Source organism: Lissotriton helveticus, chromosome 5_1, assembly GCF_964261635.1.
Source record: "Lissotriton helveticus chromosome 5_1, aLisHel1.1, whole genome shotgun sequence".
Taxonomy (NCBI): Eukaryota; Metazoa; Chordata; class Amphibia; order Caudata; family Salamandridae; genus Lissotriton; species Lissotriton helveticus.
In genome coordinates, this window is record NC_136065.1 from 1,243,167,147 (window position 1) to 1,243,188,496 (window position 21,350).

Consider the following 21,350-nt stretch of genomic DNA (forward strand, 5'->3'; position numbering starts at 1 on the left):
AGCAGGGACGGGCAATTGTGAGTTTTCTGTCCATTTTTTCCTCTGCCAATTGGCTTCTTTAAAGATGGCTTTGACAGAGATAACTCCCCCACCCTGGAGAATAAGCATAAATGTGGCAGTTTCCTCCACCGCCTTTGTGCCCGTGCACCCTCCAAACTCTAAATCAGGCCTCGTCGGTGGAAATGCGATCTGCAGCAAACCTTTCTGGGCAAAATATATCCGTGTAAAATGTGTCTTTGCATAACATGCCTGCGCATTATATGTTTGTGCCTTTCTCGAGACGACATGACTCATAATAGATGGTTGAGTGCCCGGTACAAAGCCAGAAAATACAGTGTCTAAATCCGTCATTTGTGCATCGCTTCATGTACTTCGTCTATTTACTTTGGCAACAGAGGTATGATTTGTCACGCCAACAAAGTACTTTGTAATGCGTTGTATTGTATTGCATTGTTGAAAGCCACTGGCGAGCGCTGAGTGATACGTCGTGCTGATAACGCCTGGATGAGCCGAGGTTTGTTGTCAGCTGGCGCACTGGCTGCGTCACAATCTGCCTGGCCCATGTTGTTGCACACTCGGGACAGAGCGGACCCTCTTCTGATATATCTCATGGCCAGATAAGGGGGTGAGAAAAGGAGACAGGAGTCGCGTGGCCGAGGTAGAGATAAGTCTACCTGTGTTTGAGAAGCACGACACACACACTTGGTAAACAAGCGGGTGGGGTGGTTGCTGCGGGGGTAGGAACCGGAACTCAACCGTTCCCGACGAAGACTAGTTCACGAGGGAGCCCGGCGCTGCGCCCATGACCTCCACTGTACCAGTGGGCCAACGGTGGCGTCTTTTATCCCACTGATAATGGCACCCCAAACCCTTGGTGTCTGCCCTCCTTGGCACACCTGGCCTCTATCCTCACAGGCGTCCTAGCTCGCATGGCCACTTTTAATCAAAGAGCCATGAACTTCGCCGCGCCACACGCAGGGTCTGCCCTCCCAGGAGGTCTAAGACGCACTAACCCTGGAGTCTACCCTCACAGAAGTCCTGGCGCACACGACCGACGTTTATCTTCCCATAAAGTCCGGCAGGTGCCTCGCCAGGGGCCTGACACACACACCATCCCCGGCATTGGCCTTCCCATGGATCACGGATGGCTTCTGCGCTCTTAAATGTGCGATACCAAGACGTCCCATCCAGAGACCTGACGCCCGGCACGCATACAGGCGCACTAAAATCTCAAACCTATGGCCTTTCAACATGCCATGATGGACCGTGGCACTTTACACGCATGGACTCTGGCAAACATGGGCCTATAATAGCACAGCACCGATATGGTTTGTCGTTGGCCTCATACGGGCATCCAGTACTCGTGACATCTGCCCTGCAGGGAGCCTTAGTCACGGCGCTCGTGGTCTTTGCTGTGTGGTTGGCGTGGCACAGGCTCGTCTCCTTTACTCTCCTATACGTCATACGATGTCATCCAGCCCGTGTCCTCCGCCCTCTCACGTGTCCTCAGCCCTACACCAATGGGGTCTGCCCTCCTATTAGGGTCGTCAGTCACAGATGCTGGTCACCCACCACCCTTGTTGACCAGCTATCACTGCGCAAACCTTCTGGTCTTTTCAGGGCCCGGCTACCTGTACCAATAGCTTCGGACGCTCCCAAGAGAGCCTGCCACACACAACCTATGGTCTGTGCTTTCCCGGGATCCTAGAGCCCCCCACTGGTGACCTCATAGAGACTGGTATCCCACATTCACGCACTCACATTGGCACACGCACTCTCCTTCCCCCAATATCACATGCCACGCATTTATTGCTGCACGCTGCTCACCAACTAACGGGATTTCCATTTACGAGTTCTAGCCTTTCAAGACGCCAGCACTCAAGGCGCTTACCCTCTGCCTATCCATTGTGTTAGTCACCCATGACGTTTACTTCCCCACCGAGTTCTTGCCCCCTTAGTATTTTTTCTACGGGGGTGTTGGGCCGCGAGCAGGAGTGTCGGGGAGGCCTTGGCCCCTTTCATCCAAGTGGCTGTGCGGTTGCGCACGTGTATTCAGCGTTGCGCAATGTGCATCCGGGCAGTTGTTTCAAAGCTGGTCCTATTTCCATGAAAGCAGCCGATAGCCACTTCTAAACTAGGACTTGCGCAGGCCTCATTGTGCTGTTTGTATTAAAAACATACATGTATTTCTTTTATTTGGTAGTAAATAGATGTTTCTGTGTATAGCAAACACTTCAAAGTCAGATATAAACGCAGAGAGGCCACATGCGCAAAGATACTTTGAGCTGTGGGCCGGAGTGAACAGGCTCCTGGGTAATGCCAAGAGGAAGGGAGGAGAGGCACCTGGGTAATACTAGCAGGTGGGTGCTGAGGGCTAACGGGCACAGCAAGGGACTGACAGTCTGAAGGACGCCTGCCTCGCTGCACGAGGGAAGAGGAAGGAGGCAGCCAAGGGGGGCTGAGGGCCTCCTCCTGGAACAGCAACGGGGTGACTCGGGGTCACCTGGATAACAGCAAGAGGGAGTTGGGGTCAGCAGGGTGACAGCAAGAGGGGGACTGAGACTTACTTCGGAACCAACAAGCGCTCAGGAATACCTGCGTAAAAGCAAGGGCGTTTTTCAGCTGTGAGCTAGCGTTGCCCGCCAGCAACTATTGGTGCAGACGGGGGTTCAAGAACAGTCACCGCTTAAAGACACGGGGCGACAGCCAGCAGTCAGAGACACCGCGGCTCCAGTAACGTCCGGCACTGAGATACCCCGCAGTAGACGGCACCGGGCCAGCAGGAAGAACCCGCTCAGACAAAAATTGGGTCAAATACAAGCACCGAGAGACACTGGGGCATGAACCAGCCCTGAGCAGCCTGAGGGGACCGCCCAACCCAGAGAGAGACGCCAGCATCAGCAACAGGCAGCAGCGAGCGGTGCCGGAGAACCCCGCGCACCGGAGAGGTAGGTTCACGGCTGTCTCTTATCCCACGGGGGAGGTGGGTGGGGACAACGTATGAGGAAGGCAGGTTGGCTGCAGACCCCATCTTGTCATAGGATGGTCAGTCAGTGTTGCGCCCAACACTCTATGGTGGCAGCAGAGAACGCGCCTGCCAGTGGGGCCACGGGCGCGTGGCCATGAGCAGAGGGGCGCTGCTGCGAAATAAAGAGGGGGCCAGCCCGACGCACGGGTAGTGAAGAGGTTATGGAGGAAAGCGGCTGCTTCCTATTCCCAGTGGGGCGTGTGCGGGGCACGGGGCTTTGAAGAGGTACAAGTGGCCGTGCAGAGAGGGGCGCCGCAAACTGAGGTCACTGTAGATGGCACAAACATCAGACGCCACACCAGAGGTACCCTTGAACTAAGTGTGGGGTCAAGACAGGCATTGGGGCACATCACACAAAAGCCACTCGGAGCTTATTTGGGGCAGTATAGTGCATGGGGCACAAGGACTCAACAAGACGTACAGATCTAAATGATGGTAACAGCATGGCATAAGGGGGCACATGTCCACTTGAGGGAGCTAAGAAACGAGCTAAGTGAGCCCAGCACGGCATATATGGGCCTATAGGCGTAACAAGGGATACCGACCCAAGCAAGGTGGCCTGCTCTGCCTTTCAAGACTACTGATCCAAGGAGGGGCCGAGCCTGGCACGTGGGGGCCTAAGCACCCAACAAGGAGTAAGGATCCAACCAAGAGAGCCGAGCCTGGCACATGGGCTCAACATGGAGGGCCGGCCCATCCGAGACAGCCTAGCCTGAGTCATGGGGGCGCAGTTTTCAAAGGTATTTTACGCCAAGATCTCCTTAATCATCCGTCCCACCAGTTTCATCTTGAGGATGCGACTGATAGGATAATGAAAGTCTTTGGGAATGATGCAAAGTAAGTATTAGAGTTTGTTTCCAGCCTGCGAAGTAAAGACAATATATCACACAGGAGGGTGTCTATAGTACAACCGCTCAGAATACCTTTCTTGATGTACTTCTCTCTGCCTAGGTAGCCCCCCAAAGTTACAAAGGGGGTACAAGGCTTTCTTTTTTAAGTTGCAATGTCTTGGTTCTCTAGTTCGAGAAGAAAAACTGCACAGTCAGACCATAGGTAGATTAGAAAATACAGGAGGGTGCTCAGTGCTTTCTCCGCTTCAAAGTGCTGTCTGGGTACTGCAGCTATTTAGGAGCTACGCAGGCAAGGCAAGGTCAATTCTTCAGCTCTGGTTCGCAGTGTTTAATTTGTGCCCTTCGTTACAGATGCTGGATACTGTTGGAAATTTGCTGTTTCTGCAGGGTCACCCCAGATTTTTGCCTTCTTCTGCTGAACCAGTTTTGTTGGCCATGGGGCTCTGTGCAATTTACTCCTGCTAAACAGCGGTGAAGTGCACATACTCTGCCATATAAACAGGATAAAGTTGGCATATACACGATTGTCACCTTTAATTTACTTATACGTCCCTAGGATATGGTATTACTGTACATAGGGCCTATAAATTAAATGTTACTAGTGGGCTGAAGCCCTCATTGTGCCAACCACTAAAGTATCACTACAAAACATGCCTCAGGGCTGCCATTGCAGCCTGTAGTGCAGTTTAAAACTGGCTTTACATCCTTGTAAAATAAACCTTTTGCCAGGTCTAAACTTTCCTTTTATTATCTCTTAGTCACCCCTAAGATAGGCCCTGAAGGTCGATAGGGCCTAGAGCATGGAATTTAAGTAAGGCATATATGTTTAAACTTGTACATGTCCTTAGAGGGGAACACCTCCACAGTCATCTTTCACTGTGACAAGGCTGGTCTCCCGTAGACTAATACTGGTTTACCGTATCACATTTATTTAGCACTAAATTCAGTTTGGAAACAGCTAGTAGAATACTTCTTCCACTAATTTTAATTTAAAATCCCATTTATTGGTAAAGTCAGATTTTAAGTTATTATTTTGGAAATGTCACTTTTAAAAAGGTTCAAGTATACAAAAGTGACGTATTGAATGCTTGATTAATCTCGGGCACAGATAATCACTCAGGGCAGCATCCCAGTCTATCATTACTTTGCACATCATGCTACCTTAGTTTGGACCCAGCTATATGCAAATCAGTGTTGTCCCTGCTCAAATTGGAATAGTCCAGCATGAACTGCCAAGCCAGGTCCTCCACGAACCTGAACACAAGCAACTCAGGACAGGTTTCGTCTTTGTTATGGGCTCATCAGCCGGCTCAAGCTTGGTTCTAGAGACACAATGTGCACAGGAACCAGGTATGGGCATACCTGTCGCACTTTATGATGGATGAAATGCTTGATTTAATTTCAGCTGAAGAGCCCATAATTATGGCGAAACCGGCCCTAGATTGCTTTTATTCCTGTTCAGTGAGAACCTGGCTTGGCAGTTCGGGCTGCACTGTTCCCATTTGAGCAGGGTCAAGACTGATTTGCATATTGCTGGGTCCAATTTGCAGTAGCATGGTGGGCAAAAAAACTAGGATTTGGATGCGGCCCCAAGTGAATGCCAGTGCCTTAGATTATTTCAAGCATTCCATCCATCAACTTGTTATTGTTGCTTTTAGAAGGGTGGCATTTCTTTGCCTAAGTTATCTGACACATCCTGTGAGTGGCCAGCTGACTGGGGTTGGTTGATGGATTCCCCTCTGGTAGATGTGTACTGGAGACAGGCAGTAAACAAAGGGCCTGTGTGTTTGGGTAGTGGATCCTCCTAATAGGATGGCTGGGGAGGAGCTGTGCCCTGCTCTGATTTCACTTCAAAGGGATCTGCCCCAACACATGTAAAAGAACCTGACTTCCAGCCTGCCCCTGTCTTTTGTTTCGCTAGCCAGACGAAAGCCAACCTCAGGGAAGAGAAAATAACTAACCAGAACTAGTTTAGGGGATAGACTAAGAATTACCCACCACCCACAGGCTGGTAATGGGTATAAAAGTGGCACTGTCAGAACCTGAATTCAGAATCCTCCTGGACCTGAGAAGATTCAGAAGAAGGCCTGCCCTGAGAAAGGAACTATATGCCTTGATGCCAGGACCCCAGTAGTGACTCCAAGGGCCAGTTAGCTCACTTCCCGTTTAAGCTACAGGGACACAACAAGCTTTGAAAGGCCTGATCCTACAACTTCCCAGCAGATCCGGACTGGACTCTACTGATTCTCTAAGTGCCTCTCGTAAGGTCCTGGGGCGCTTTAGAAGTGTACTCCAGTGGTGGATTGGGACTTTAAGGACTAAACTCAGAAGGTAAAATCTTTGGCCAGGACAAACCTGGTTGGGGCATGTGACCTTCACTCCCTTGGTGGATCTAGGTCCTGTTCTACCATGACCATTGACTATTATTGGCACTTAGTACTTCTTGGTGCTATTTTTACTTAAAGATTACAAATTCATAACTCTAGTTCCTCTTATTGGATTTTTCTCATTTTGGTATCATTTTACAACATTTTTTTATTATGCTCCATTTTTCTAAATCCGTTTGGGATTTGCATTATTTTGCATTTCAACTTTATTACATTTTTGTATAGCATAAATATTTTACTCAGTGCCTCCAAGTTAAGCCTGACCACTTTGTGCAAACTACCAGAGGGGAAAGCACAGATGTATTTAGTGACTTTTATGGTTCACCCTGACTAAGAATGTAATTATTATTTGAGGTGTGTTCTGATTATCCTCAACAAAACCCTAATTTCGTACACTGGCATTCAGCAGTGGGCTCCAGTACTTGTGTTTCTGCAGCCCCTCTCAGTGATTTGTGTAAAACGGAAAATCCCTTAAATATCTGACATCAAGATTGAATTTTTAAAGTTCTCCCATTTTTAATTGGTCTTTTTTCAGATTTTTCTAAATTTCACCCTTCCTCATTTTTTGCACCTGTGATTTTGCTAACATGGAGATGGGGCTCTGCAACATTGAGAGCCTCAAAGTGGCAGAATAAATAAAGCTCTGCATAGAGAGAGTCTAACCTTGTAGAAGGGGGTAACAAAGGTAGATTTTCAAATCGCCCTCAGAGCCTGTGAGGAGTCCGCCGGATGCAAACTGCAACAAATGAGCAGGAGGGTGATGACAATCAGAATGAAGAGGTGGACGAGGAAGAGATGGAAGATGAAGGAGATGGCTTGGCCACAGGCAGCTCAGAGCTGCAACAGGAGGAGGAAGAAAACTTGCCCACAGGAGCCAGGTCCCCTGCTGTATCTGTGGATGGGTGCCAGACCAATCTGTCCCCAGGGGACTTGGAGGCCAGGCAGGCTGAGAGAGATTTGAAATTGCAGTTGGGCAACCAAATTTGGCTGCAGAAGAGAAAAAAGGCGGAGGCTGAGAGGGCCTTGATAGAAAGAAGGCTAGGCTTAGAGGAGAAAAACATATTGCAGGCTCATGAAATGAGTAAGGAGGAGCTGGACTTAAAGTCCAAACAGACCGCAGAGTCCAGCAACAATAGTGGCACTGACAGTCCAGTGGGAGACAAGAGGGTCCACATACCCAAGAAATCTGGTGGCTAACTTTGTGGTGGGGCCGACTTAGACAAGCAGTTTGAAGCGTATGAGGTAGCTCTGTGGATGGATAGGTTCCCTGAGGAGAATTGGGGAGGCAGTCTCTGGAGGCATATGGCCACTAAGGGGAGGGATTCCCAGTTAGCCCTAGGAAGAGGGAGCAGGATCCAGTATACCCTAATGAAGGAAGCCCTTTTTAGGTAGTATGGTCTACCCCTTGAGAAGTATGGGTTAAAGTTCAGGGACAGCTAGAAACTGTCAACCCGTTCCTGGGTAGATTTTGTGGACTACTATAAGAAGGCACTAGAAGGTTCGGTGAAAGGTAGTAATGCGAGCCGTTATGATGAGTTCTACAGTCTTTTTCTAAAAGAACACTTGTTCAATAATTGTTTTGCAGAGCTGCACAAACACCTCATTGATTGCAAGCACACAGTACACAGTGAGTTTGAAAAGAAAGCGGATCTCTGGCTCAGAAACAGGGTCTACAAGAAAGTACCTGGGAGTGACCCTAAGAAGTGGTTCCTGCCCTCCCCCCAGCAGAGTGAGGGAGAGGTCCAAGGCAACACAGATAGGTCATAAAAAGGGACTGAAACCAGTGAGTGTGAGGGGAAAAGATTCCCACGCCCCTTTGGAGAAAAGGGAGGAGATTCTGGTGGGTGGAGGCTCAGGGCACCATTTTTCCAACCCAAGTGATTTGACTGTCCCCAGTTAAGACACAAGCACAGGGGCTCTGTTTAACCAGGAAACCACCCACTGGTTGGAACTCTTCAGGGGTGGCTAATATGGCTTTGCAGTCAGGTATTCCACAGGAGCATAGGGAAGGCTGTGCACAAATGTCCCTAAGTTGGAGGTGGATCCAGAGGGTATACTTGTGATCCCTGGCGGTGGGAGTCATCACTTCCACAAGATCACAGTGATTAGGGTCCCTGTCACTGATCTAAGGGATACCTGTGTCAGTCAGATCATGGTGGTGGAAAGACTGGTTTACTCAGAGCACTATCTGCCAAGACAGGCATGCAGCGTAACCCAGGCACACGGGCAATGACTTTAGTCGCCCTGGAATCTGGAAAGAAGTGTCCCAGGGGAGGGTCACTGTTAGTCCTCAGGTGCCCATGGCGTCATCCTTGGAAGTTAGTTACCACCAGTGATAGAAAAGCTAGGTGTGTCCCAAAAGCTCAGGTTTCTGGGGGATCTGCTCCCAAACTCAGTGTACGGTTGCCCAGAAGGAGGGCAAGGGGTAGGAGGTGGAGGAAATTCACAGTGGGAGGACCTGTGGATAAGGGGCTACCCACGCTGGGAAAAGAGCATCAAATGACTGATCCTGGTAAGGCCACGTTTGACCAGGAGATGCTACCTGTACAAAAATAAAAATGAATATATAAATACCTGTGCTGTCAGAGACATACAAGTTAGGATACCTGCTCCAGGCAGAATCCTGCGTAACACAGACAGAGTGTCACCCTGAAGAGAGGTTGTGGTACACCCTAGAGGTCCTCGCTTGCCAAGCACCTGTTCGGCATCAGGGTACCAAACCTAGGCTCAGAGCCCATCTCAGGACGCCACCCCTGATATGATTGGAGAGCGAGTGGAAGTAGGGCGCCTATCACTCAGGCTGTAGCCCACCTATCTGAGAAATCTAAGAGGTCAGGGAAACCTCAGGAGCAAAGGGGGGACACCTTGCTAGTCCAGAGGCTGGAAGCGATGCCCACCCAAGGCCCCAGATGGGAGCCTCCACCTGGCAGTGGATGGCCGGGTGCATGGCTATTGACACTGACAGCTGTCAGTGTCCTCTGCTGAATGTGGTACTTTGGAGCAGAGTTTTTCCTGAGTTTGGGGCAGAAGTCTGATCCATAGGATGGAATGGGCCACATCACCTTGTTGGCTATGCAGTCACTGTCTATCTACTGGGTTGCATCGGTTAGCAAATGAAGGTCAGGGTCCCCACAGATGTGGCCCACAGATGAGGAGAAGAGTTTATTCTGAGTCAGTGCAGTGATGGTGCAAGAGGGGTTTAGTTAGGTTCAGCTGCACCCTACAACAACCAAGTGCCACTGCAGAATAGACCAGTTGTCCATGTTCTATGGCCTGAGCTGGGAAGCCTATCAAGGTATTAGTCTACCCTGGCTTTTGGCTAGGGGGTGAGAGGTCATGGTATATTTGCCTATTCGGCAGGGTCGTCCCACATTTTTGCCTTATGCTGCAGAACCTGGTTTTGTTGGCCATAGGACCCTGTCCACTTTACGTCTGCTAAACAGTAGTAAATGCATGAAACCTTCCCTTTATATATGGTATCAGGGCATTTACAAGATTGATACATGTAATGTATTTTAAATCCCTAGTATATGGTACTACCTGTACAAAAGGTCATTTTGTATATTAAATTATACTCCATTTGTTTATTTAATTTTATTATTTTTATTGTTTTGGTGTTCCATTTTATTACTGTTTTATTACTGCATAAATACACAGTGCCTCTAAGTAAAACCCTGACTGTTTTGAGCATGGCTTACCAGAGGCTTAAGCACAGACATTTAAGGATCACCCTGACAAGGATTGTGATTATTTTTTGTGGTGGGTTTTCACCCCCCTCAACTAATATCCCACCCAATGTCATACAGGTATCAACACACTCTGCAGCTGTCAAATAGACCAATTGTTAACAATTCTGGTGATGTCTGTTGTCCACAGATAAGCTATTTATCATATGGCCAGATAGTTGCCGATGTCCCATGAGTACTTACCATTACCTAAACACTCCAATGTCACAACAATGCAATGAGCCAATTTCTTATTTCTTTGGGTTATGGTTCGCAAGACCCCTGGTTGTATTTATTATTTTTTCACGCAATAAAAACATTTTTCATAACATTTTTACACAGTAACCACATTATTTACACCTTGTTTATAAGTGAGACCTTGCCTTAACCGAGACTCTAGTACATGAGAAACAACAAACCATAAATAGTCTGTTCCTGTACAACCAACAAAATATTCCATAACTGTTCCGAGTGAGATCAAGACTAGCTCTGTGCCCCTTCTTTTTACCCATCCTCCATCCCAAAGGATGGGGGCCCTCCTTATGGGCGGCCCCATCTTGCCTCTCTCATTAATACTGGAAGGTCTCCCACCTCGGAAGTTCTTGTGCAGGGGGCTGACTGCCCTTAGTATAGCTACCACGGGCACCCCTACACACAGGTTCCTTGTCAACCAAGGGCCATTGCTAGGTTGTGCCCACATGCGCCTGCGTGGGTAGTTGATAGGTAAGGACCGCATGTCAGCGACTGCCCAAAACTCTCTGCACCCCTGCAACCTCCTTTCGACTTGGTGGCAGCGCCCCTTGGAGGGTTCAGGGATGGATATGTTAAATATGGTTGCCGTAAAGGGGCTGAAGTGTCCCCCCCAATCTTAACCTCACCTGCCACAGGCCACTATAGTTCAGCGACTATCTGGCCCCTTCCCCCAACACACACTTGCCAGGCCAGCAAATTTTCCAGAAACATAGCAATACCTTCTTTTGCCAGGTGCACTTCATCCTGTAATAGAAAACACTCTCCCTTGATGCTCCCATGAGGTATGGCTGACACCAGGCCTGTCCTGATCAACTAACCCACCATCCGTTTCAACCGTGTACCGACTCATTAGCTCTTACCAACTTACCACCTCTCCAACTCAACCTCGGGACAATATTGGAATTATGGTCTCCAGGAATTTCTTTGCGAGCCAACACATTTCAGAGACAATCAAATCAAACATGTCTTTCCGACCTAGCTCAGCCAAATCATAGCCTCCCAGATGGATAATTATCACACCTTGAAGCGTAAGCCTCCAAGTCAACATTCTGTCCAATGCAGTTCTCCAGGGGGTCAAGCACAGCCCCCCCGACTGCTGAAAGTCAGCTGATATCCATCTTTCCTTGCTCGTTATGCGTAGTCTCCTGCAGAATAAAATCTCTTTGCGTGCCTCATGTAGGAGTGGCCCAACACCAGCACGTCTGTAACGCCTCTTGCTACAGCGTTGACCGGAGGTAATGAAGTATCCAGCAGCTGCATCCCAATAACATCTCCTCCACCTATGTTGACAGGAGAATATGGTAAGGAATGGGAGAATTACACAAGAAGAAAACAGGGGCACTCACAACATGTTCAATCTCACATAGCGCTTGTAGCAATCAGACTTCCATCTGCCTATCCATTGAACTGTCTGTCCAGCCAACCCCATCCTGGCGGCAGCAATCACTGCTCCGATCTGAAATGAATGGGAACTATATTCTGCTGGATCCAAACCTGCTGACACCAGAGCCCTGCTGAGCACCCTGGCGAATTGAAACCTTGTGAGTGGCGTCCTATCCTCATGTACCAAAAGAGGGCCTCCCGTCCCTTGCACTTAGTGAGCCATAAAGGCTTCCAGATTCTCCAGCAGACAACAGTCATTCCCTGGGGCTCAGTGCAACAGTATGTGATCCCCTCTACCCATTGGTTGGTCTTAGAATGGGCAATGGTTGGTCTTGTAATGGTTAATGGTTTCAGACCACCATTCATATCTTTTTATTCTTTGCCACCAGCTTGTTCCCCCTCAATGCCCCGTAAAATGCCAGGGAGCACGCTGCCCTAAAAAAGTGAACTTCATCGGCTGATATACATACCCGTCAAGACAGTACATGATATTTGCCAGTTTTCCTCTGTCTATGGGGTGCCTGGAGTCTTGTCTATACCCATCTAAGCACTGCCAGCCCTTCAGAGCCCTTTGCACGAGGAATGATTTTGTACCATCCATGTAACCCAGGATCTTTGTGAAAAATGAAATTGCCACGATATATCACTTGGCAAAGGACACAGGTCTCCCTTCCCCTCTCAGGTACCCCAGGAATGAAACTACTGACTCATGTGAAAGCCATCCCTACCCTCCTTGTACTTCTTGGAACCTGCGATATATGCAATATGCCCCCTCATAGGCATGCCTTGTCCTAGGTGCTAAGCTGACCGCAACGAGGTCTGGTAGACCGGGGCACCTGGCTGCCATAGATGCTCTGGAAACAGTGAGGGAACTCTGCTGCTTCTGAGTGGTGATACCTGAAAACCTGCATCTTAATATGAGATCAAGCATCCGCTGCATTGTTCAATACACAAGGTACATTTCGATCTGAAGTCAACATTTAGTTTCAGGCATAGCAGTATGATTTATTTCAATAATCACAAGATCATTCTACATTTGGCTGCTTGTTGGTTAATTTACTCCACCACTGTCATGTTATCCGACCAGAATACCATTAATTGGTTGCAGAACTGTTCTGGGCATATTGTAAGGGCCACTAAAATGGGGAAAAGCTCAAGGTAACCAATGTTTGTTACCAGACCAGATTCTACCCAGTCTCCTATCCATCGCTGTGTGCACCAAGCTGTCCCTAAAATGGCCTCAAAGCCTGTGCTGCCTGCAGCATCTGTACAGCTCCTTATTGGTCTTGGCAGGGCTTGGCCATACCATTGTCCCGTTAAAATCCCTAAAAAATGCTTCCCATATTATCATGTCCTGGCGGACCTCGCTTGTCTGCCAGATATGATGGTGCTGCAACTCCAGACCAGACATGGCCTGCGCAATAGACCTCGAAAAAAGGTGGCCCATGAGTATTAAAGTGGAGTGCAAATATCAACTGCCCCACTACCACCTGTAACTGATTTAGTGTCACCTTTGGGGCCTTTAGGCATTCTTCCAGTGCCTTTGTGAAAGCCCTGACCGTCTCCTGTGGGAGTGTGGATACCCCTGCCCTGGAATCCAATACTCTGCTCAGGAATTCTATTGGGGTTGCTGGTCCACAGGTCTGTGCTTGCACTAGTGGCACACCGAATGCACCCATCAATTCATGGAACCCCTGCAAAGCCCTCACGCAGTCTTCTGTGCCAGGCACGCCCAAGAACAAGAACTCATCCAAATAATGGAGTGCCCAATGGTGTCCTGATCTATGGTGAACATAAGTGACAAACATTTGATGAGCTTCATTGTTTGCGATATTCCTGTAGGGCAGTTTTTGGACCTACAGTGCTGTTGCTCGAGCAACTAAGAAAAACTGGAAAGGCGGGGATACTGAGCCAGAAACACAAAGTATTGCAAAAAATGCTAAAACATGCAAAAGGCTGGAACACTATCAATATATTACATTGAGCATTTGCAGTGCAGATTAAAACCAGTTTCAGTACATTTAGAGAGAGAAGGGAAATGGACATGAAAAGATAATTCACTGGCAAGGAATGGTCATCGATGCTGTAATTTCCCTAAAATAAAAACTACAGAAATTGATATTTAAGTGAAGTCAATATAACATACTTCATAGAGCATTCCTAAAAGCAGATACACTACATAATATATACCCAAGGATGGCAGATAAATGTCTGAGATGCTTTGGTGTAACAGTGGACTTAATGTGCATGTTTTGGAGCTGACCAGTTTGGATACTTTTTAAACAGAAGTTCCAGACTTTATACCAGAGCTTACTGAGATATCTGGATTATTAACATCTGAAAATGATCATCTGGGGCTTCAACAGAGAATGAAAAAGGGTCAATTAGAGGCTGGGTTTATAGATCCAGCTCTATTGATGGCCAAGTGGGAAGTCACTACTACATGAAAACCTTCACAGTCACCACTGTAGCCTTATGGTTTAACAAACTGACAGAATGAGCAGATGCTGAAAGTGAAGCCTTAACTACGATGGACATGTAAGCACAAGCACCAGAATCCATTACGGTGTAGGATGAAGATAGACTGATATTGTAGAGCAAAAGACTGCAGCACTTTGACATAAGAACCCGGAAGCAGTAGTGCTAGGTGAGCAGTGGATTATTTCAGTCTGGAAGGATGTGGAACTCGACATGTCTGCGCTGAAATAAAACTTGAAGGCATACTAGGCAAATGATTGTATAGCCAAACTATACTGCAAATGGGTAAATAAATTGTGATTACAACCAGCAACCCTGGGACTGCCCGCCCAATGAAAAAAAAGAGAACATTGATCACATAGGATGAGATTTGACATATGTTTTGTTTTATCTTTATATTTCTGTTTGAGTGCTGGCCCTGTGAAAGTAATTAAGGTTGAGAACCAACTGACATGTTTAAAAGACATTTTTATCAACAATCTTGGATGTGGGCTCTTAGGCAAGAGTAGTTTCGAAATAGGGGAAGGGAGAATGTGGGGAGTATGAGGTGGGGTGTGTTCACCATGACGCTGTGGATTCTTTGCCGGACAATGCTGAGTCACATCGATGATCAGATGACTAATGTCACCATAGAGAGAGGGGCCTCATAGGCAGGGTGAGTCTTAATATGAACCCCAAGACAGAGGGGACTCTCCAGCATGAGCGGCGGTGCCACCATAGTAGAGGTGGCTATAGCCCCTGGGCTGTGCCAGTATGGACTAGGGGGCAGAAACATAGGAACATAGGGTAATATCACACATGTTGGATTGGAGGAAGTGTCAGCACAGCCAAGGTGAATCTAGCCGGGGAAGTGTCTCTGCAATGTCACTGTGGTAGGCAGAGCTTTGGTAGGGGGCAGTGCCAGCCTGGTAGAGGGAACTCTACGTCAAGAGGCAGTGGTACCATAGTTGACACAGGCCAGAGGAGGCACTTGGGAAGATGGCATTGTCACCGTAGGTGTTAAGGACCTAGGTTTGGGGATTCATAGCAGATGGGGTTGAAGGGTTGCTTAGCAACACACTTGTGGAAGGGCTTTTGAGGGGGCAGTGTCTCATCATGACAGAGGGAGTTCTTCAGCAGTGCCACCACAACACAGACTGCTCTAGGGTGGAGCTTTGCCCCACAGCGGTAGTGATTCATGAGATGCTCGTGTCACCATGGCAAGGAATGCTCTAGGACCTAGGAGGCAATGTCGCAAAGGTAGGGGGCTTCTGAGCAAGGGACATACTGTGACCGTGGGGCAGAGGACTCTATGACAGGGCAGTATCGTCATGGCTTGCCTTGTGATCAGGTCCTATTCAAGGGGGTGGGCAAGCCCACCCAAGGTATATTTAGGCGACCTAAGGCCATTCAGAACTGAAAAACAAGCGTTTTTCACCTTAACACCTTTGGTGCTTATGACGGCTCCCGGCCGTCATGAGTCACGGTAGGCGTGTGCTCATGACGGTCGGGAGCCGTCAGAATGTTGCCGCTCAGCCCACGCGCGATTTATTCCCCGCCTGTGCGGGAGAATTAATCAGTGGGCGGAGTTCTGACGGCTCCTGGCCGTCATGAGCACACGCCCACCGTGATTTATGACGGACGGGAGCCGTCCTGAGTACCCGAGCGCCACGCCCAACCCTGCCCCACTCTCCCCCCACTGCGGGTAAATTTGTGCCGCGAAGGGGTTCATGTTTCATAGGGTGCTGCAGCCCTGTAGTCTCTCCCTTGTCGTTTATTTTAATAATTAATACGGTTGACCTTCAGGCCTGGGGAGAAGTGTGAAGTTAGCAGAGTTTATTAGCTTCTGAGATGCACAGATATCTTGAAAACGAAATTGTAATTCTTGGCTTATTGCATCCTATTTTTAAACTTCAATGCTTTGCAAAGGAAAACGCTGCCAGTTTTTAAAAACATGAAAAGCTGTAATATGATCCTGTATGGCAGCAGAAACATTTCTGCTGCTGCAGGTGACCAGGAGCAGGCCGCAGTCTTAAAGTTCTGACAAGCGTCCCTCCCCTTCCCCAAAGCCTGAAGCACATCAGAGAAAGCGAACTATGCTGCTCCGTAGGTGCTGATTATTGTGTTAACACCTAACGCTAACGGTCGCGGTGGGGGGGGGGGGGGGCGCACGGCGACAGAACCGTACCGTCACGGCTCGCGGGTGAGCTGTGCTTGTGACGGAACGGTTCCGTCACGGCCCCACCCGCTTAATGAAACCCGCCGCACAGGCGCGAAATCAGCGCCGCGCAGGCGTGGCGGCCGGGCCGTGACGGAACCGTTCCGTCATGAGCACAGCCCACCCGAGGGGCATGACGGAACGGTTCCGTCAATAGCGTGGAAGGGGTTTAAAATTGTCAACACCTAAAATATCCAGAGCGATTAAATAAATACTTCGTGTTATTTGGCCTGTACCTATTCGCATTCAAAGCCCACCCATGCCTAGTTACGCCCCCCCCCCAAAGGAAAAATAATTTACTGGAGCGGGGGCTGCCAGTGACGCTGTCGAGCCCCACCCGTCCCCCGCCCAGAGGCTCCCATTGATCCGACTGAGGCCGAGACCTCCCCTTACACTGCTTCTGACCTTGGTGAAGCGCACACAGGAACATTAAGCCTCCGCGCGCCTCTCATTAGCAACAATTATCGATAAAACCTAAGCTGGGAAGCTATTGCTGTTAAAACCTGTCTAAAACGCTTTCCATTCTAGCATGGATGACAAAAAACGCCGCCCGCATTCAAAGCACTTGTTTTTTTCCATTAACTCTGGAAAATGTCTGTTTTTTGCCAGTATTTGGACCATTTTGCACGTCGGCGCACTCATTATAATCTTTCAATACTTTTGTTTCATGTTGTGTGCATCGAAAAATGAAAAACATAAGGTCATCATTTGTATTTATTCCACAGAACCATTATTTTTTTTCTTACTTAAAATACAGAAAAATCTGTTTTTAGGAGGTCTGGTATACCAGCGTTCAAGACCTTGCTGTAAAATATTAAAATTGGGAGATTCACAGGCGCGACATAATCTTCGGTCTCTCCCAGCACCTAATAAAGCGCCCCTAGAGTCATGCATAAGTATCTATGTGGTAGATTTATAAAGCACTGCCCATCACCTTATAGGTACTTAAAAGAGCTAACATTTCACAATAAAGTTCAGAAATCCTGCATTCCTTTTGCCCCCAAAATTATCTGGAAGCCATTTGAAACTTTGAATCCAGCGTTGACCTCCCGAGCATCACTGGCTTGCAGCCTCTTGGAGAGACGAATGACCTTTGCATGACAAACTGAGAAGTGAAGGTCAAGGAAGTAGAGACTAGTACCATGGTAGAAGGTTGTGTGCTTGATGTCTAGCACAGGTTTTGAAATCATAGGGTATCATTCCAGTACAAAACACTATACTCAGGCATAGTTTATAACTTCATCAACTTTGTATGAGTGCCGCACGGTACAGATACTTGGAAGGTTTGAAAAGTTTGGAGAAAAAAAAGCTTTCTCCAACTTTAAGCCTGCGTGAAGGAAGCAAACATGTTTGGCACAAAACCCTGTCTACAAATGTTAATACAGGGGGCTCTGCATCAAAAACCATGGATCTTTGCATGGGAGTGTCCATGTGCCATCCATGGGACACCCGTTAGCGCAAAGTAGAGCCAAGTGCTCCTTTGCCTTGCTTTAGGGCTACTTTAGAGTGCAAAACAAGTTTGCGCTGAAATGTACAACCCAGTTCAAAACTTTGAGCACCTTTTGGTGACACTAAAATGGTGCGAAGAGTTGATAAATCTGGCCCAAAGCTCTTTGTCAAATGCAGGCGAGCCGGCACAATTTTCATAGACAATTGTATTAGTGTATTTCTCTGAGTGGGGGTCATGAAAAGCCACAATACACTCTGAATTACACCAGGCTCCTGCACCACCTCACAGGGCTCCTCTTGGGCCCATATTAACCCAGCCACGCAAAAAGGCGAGAAGAACCTATGCAACTGTGGACTCTTCACATCGCAAAAAGGGGCGTGAAGAGGGCAATGTCCAGTCACAGTTATAGGAGTCCGTACACAATGGGGAAGCAGAGATAAACCCGAAGCATGTACACTCCGACCCCAATACCTTTTATGGGAATAAAGATGAAAATAACTAGAACTCAGTAAATGCTGTTTGCAGTTAGGATTTTTAAGCTGAGGTGATACAAAGTTGCAAGGCATGCATCTTCAAAATAGCTGATTACAGACAACTTTTTCTTACTTCGGGCACCCACAATGCCAAGGGTAAAGGCAGGTATTGAGTTTGGGGGTGGGGTGTCAAAGGGAGTTATCAGTGGGAGCTTTAGAGGTTGATAACTCTGCAATCACCCCAAGGATTTTGATATACTTTGTGACGTTTATCTCTGTCAGGCTTCACTTAACTATCTTTCTGATAGTCTGCAGGCTAGATGAAGCTGAGGCCCATCTGATGGTCCTGTGGAGGCACCAGTTGTGGGACAAGAGACAAACATGGCTCACCACAAGACTCTGTAGGTGCTAACCCTTCACCTGGACCCTGTGCAGTGTAGATGTCCCTTTGCTCAACTGGAGGTGAACTCATGCTCTGGAATGCGCAGACCTCATAGTGCTTGCATGCAGGTGGGATATTGGTCTCCTGTTCTAGGCAATCTCCTTTCTGCAGGACACATCCTAGCAACCCTCTCTACAGTACAAAACCCCCTCCTTCCTTCAAGGAAGCCTATCACCACTTTTAGTAGGCATCTTGGCCCATTCTGAGCCCCTGTCTGGGAGGGAGGCAGCAAAGTTTCCTATTGGAATTACCATGAGAAAACACAGTTTTGGGACCCCCTTTTTTGTTGCCACTTGCGTGAAGGACCAACGTAAAACTTTGCATGAAGGAGCCAAAGTAGATAAACTTTTATTTTGGATAGTTTTGTGCAGATTTGTCAAACGGCGACAAAGTTATTAAAGAAACAAAAAATGCTCTTCCTATGGAAATTTTAACCTAACTATAATGACACAACTACCACCACTCTGTAACAAATGTGCGTATATATACGTCCTTAAGGGATTACGTTGAGGCTCCGACTGGTCGACACGTTCCTTGAGCCTGTCAGAAGCCAGCCGTTCAGACCGGCCAGTTTACACTCCGACCGCCTTCATTGTAATAAGGTGGTCGGACTGTAAGCCCTAGATGACGGTCGGAGGCTTTCCGACTGACATCATAATAGGGCCCAAAGTTTTATGTTGTGTCTTTAAGGTGTCTCAGAACCTTGACAGTTTTCGTCTTCCAAATATCAACAAGATGGAGTGACTGTTGAAATGGAAGAAGTAATTTCACAGGTATGTACAAGTTTTCAGGTGGGTTCAAAGTGCAGTTGGAGCATGTCAATAATATAGTTCTGGCAAATAGTCAAAGATGAAATGTGAGGAGGGTGGTGGTGTACCACACAGGTGGGGCACCTGACACGTTGAGGGCAAGAGGGACAGGTGAAGATACATTGAGTTCACAGGTGAACAATAGGGTTCTTTGAGGGATGTTGCTGATAGTGGTGGTATGGACAGTGGTAAAGAACCAGTTGTGGATTTGGAATGGAGTCAGGGGCGGTCAAACCTTTGGGACGTAAGAGCGCTGCCTCAACAACCCCCTAATGTAAGCTGCCAGATACCATCGTTTTAGATAAATGTTTTCATTCTTCCCATTCTTTTATTTGAGTTGCAGTCACAGACTGGGTCCGGTGACTTTCTGCTTAGAGTGAGGGTGAGGATGAGGCTTCAGAGTCAGCAGAAACTCCATGAGGTTTCCAGTGCCTTAAAGTGAAGTGCGCATCTCGCGTTGGACTTCTGTCTTGCTGTGTCCAGCAGGACATGCACACATAGGCCTCTCATAACTGCAATATTAGGGAGCAGAGGCGAATACAGCCACAGCCTCCTGGTCTCTCCAAAAGCACAGTATCCGCCTGCTGGAACTGCTCCCTTGCTGTTTACTCTTATAAAAACAGCAATGCAGCAGCATCTGGATTGGCTTCGAATCAGGATCGCGAGGTCACTTTTCCTGTAACAGGCCTAGACACTAGGCAGCGCGGAGTGAGATGTCTACTGATAGGGCTCGAGTTGGGGTACGCACGGGTGGCTGCGTTCCCCCACTTATTTTACCGAGTGGACGGCATCCCCCCTGCCAAACAGCTGGACTTCACTCTTTGGCCTCTCTGGGATGAGGAGCTCGCAGCTCACAGCACCCTGCTCATGCGCTGACTTCTCAGATGCAATCACATCCAAGGGGTGAGCGAGGGGAGGCAATGAGCCTGATGGTGCAAGCCACCTTTCATAATGTCACTTCCTGTTGTGGCGTCACTTCCGGTGACAGCGTCCCCCACTTCTTTTTTAAGGACTTGTGTCCTGTCTACAGACCATGGCCAATCATAGTATGGCTTTCTTTTGAAACCATGCAGTGAGTAACCATTTTTTGTCCCTTGCTGTGTGAGGCAATGCTCTCTTAACAGAGGCCCTCCCCAACTAGGGAGAGCGTTAATGTGGCGGGGAGCCGGGGGCCAGCGGGACGGACGGGCGTGGTTGCCCCATTTTTCTGGCTACTGAGGTTGCAGATTGGTGACACACATGCTGCCTCGGAAGCACTAAAGTGCTACCGGGGTGGCTGCATTTAAACCCGCCCTTATTTAAGCGGTCTCAAGCAGGTCTCTGTATCCTGCTTGCGGCAAGGCGCATTCGCACACATCTTTCCCCCGGATGACTCCTGGCTCATTGTGTGCAACCAAAGGTTTTGGGCCCCCTCCTCCCCTCGCAGCGCCTCTCTGGAAGCCGCGCGGGCTCGAGTTTTAGGGCTCAGGAGAGTGCAGGGGCCCACACAGGTAAAAGCAGGCCGTAGCGGTGATCGCGCCCCTCTTTGTTGTAGCCTAGGGGTACATTTTGTAAATGGTGATCACGTCTGGGGGGGCTTTTTAGGTTTTTGAACATGGCTAGCAATGTTTGTTGGGGCTCGAGTGTAGCTGGTAAAAATATTGAGCGTTTCCATGTAGTTGAGGTGGACGTGAGGCGGTGATAGCGACTGAGGGATCCATTTGGTATATTTGGATTTTTTTTTTAACTGCAACCAGCAAGTTTGGTGTTACTGTGGCTGAAGTTTAATAGTGGGGCCCCAAGCCATGCTTATACCTCTCAGTACCTATCTGAGCGCTATATTATTGGCAGCTAGATTGTTTTCAGGTTTTGCTTGGGGGAGCAGGAATTCCGAAG

The 21,350-nt window shown here is 48.3% G+C and overlaps 1 protein-coding gene across 1 annotated transcript in view; it reads left to right on the plus strand.

Annotated features, from left to right (window-relative positions):
- The first annotated feature begins 2,331 nt into the window (after nucleotides 1–2,331).
- HMX2 (H6 family homeobox 2) overlaps nucleotides 2,332–21,350 on the plus strand; it is a 142,632-nt gene continuing 123,613 nt past the window's right edge. Inside the window, exon 1 of the mRNA XM_078641212.1 lies at nucleotides 2,332–2,948. The gene's annotated coding sequence lies outside the window, so the exon portion shown is untranslated. The remainder of the gene's footprint in view (nucleotides 2,949–21,350) is intronic.